Source organism: Cantharellus anzutake, assembly GCF_015039405.1.
Source record: "Cantharellus anzutake strain C23 chromosome Unknown EI90scaffold_199, whole genome shotgun sequence".
NCBI lineage: Eukaryota > Fungi > Basidiomycota > Agaricomycetes > Cantharellales > Hydnaceae > Cantharellus > Cantharellus anzutake.
In genome coordinates this window covers 96,850-97,967 of record NW_024067149.1, presented here as the reverse complement: position 1 = coordinate 97,967, position 1,118 = coordinate 96,850, and positions in this window count along the sequence as shown.

Sequence of the window (1,118 nt, the reverse complement as noted above, 5' to 3'; positions counted from 1 at the left end):
TGCGATTCCAGATCGCATGCTATATAAAGATGGTCGCGAACGGATACCGCTCGTGGGCTTGACTTCCTCTTTGGCAGAAGCGTGTGTCTGCGAAGAGAGTGGTAAAGCTTCCACGGACATCATCTTGGAACTTGGCTGAAGACCATATAGAGAGGGTCTCTGACGACACAACGTTGGGGCAGGCACGTCCGACGCCGGAAGCCCTGACTTAACAGAATACTGGGACGTTCTTTTGCTTAACAAAACGGAAGTTTTCGTGGATCCTAGCTGCCTCCTGCTGGTAGTCTGAGTAGGAGCGACCGCGACATTTTCTTTTTGCTTGGCAACGTCCACTGCATTTGCCACGCCTGCCGCCCATTGTCTTAACCGATCGTCTTTTGGCTTGTCCTTGTTAACTGGCAAAGAGCCAGAGGTTTTTTGCCTTTGGGTTTCTTCTAAATTCTTCGAAGTCAACGATGCTGGAACGGACGATACTGGGCGAGTTTGATGGCGAAGAAGTGCGCCTGTAAGCGGGGCAGGCACTATGGAAGGCTTGGTTTCGGCTGCCTTCCGTTGGGGAATGACGAGTGACGATGCTCTCTGAAGGCCTTGGGTAGTTGTGCGTGCGACGCTGGAGGTACGAGTCAAATTAGTTGGGTTGGATGCCATTTGATTGAGTGCATCAGAGGCGGCTGATGTGACCCGAGAGGCGAGAATGGAGGACCGGCTAGGAAGCCCTCGCGATGTGGGTTTCGCATCGGTCGGCTTCGCTAGTGCCGTTGAGCTCGGCTTCGAATTGCAGAGGGGTACGGCAGGATGTGTCATTGAGGGACGGGATACCGCGATGGTTGTCTTCGATCGGCGGAGTCCTGTAGTAAAGGTATTAAGAGTAGACTTGTCTTCTTTAGCCACATCCTGAGCAGAGACTGGTTTAGTTGGGGATGGAAGACGATCATTCATTCGTTTCTTATTATTCCCATCAGCAGCGGATTTCATTGAACTTAGTTCTCCTTTTCTGGGACTTGCCAGAATCCTGGAAAGTCCCAATTTTGAGGTTGAGGTGGTGGTGCTGGGAATATTGGAAGAGCTGGGGATTGTGGAAGAGGACATTGCGCGTGAGTGGCGGGACACCTTCGCTG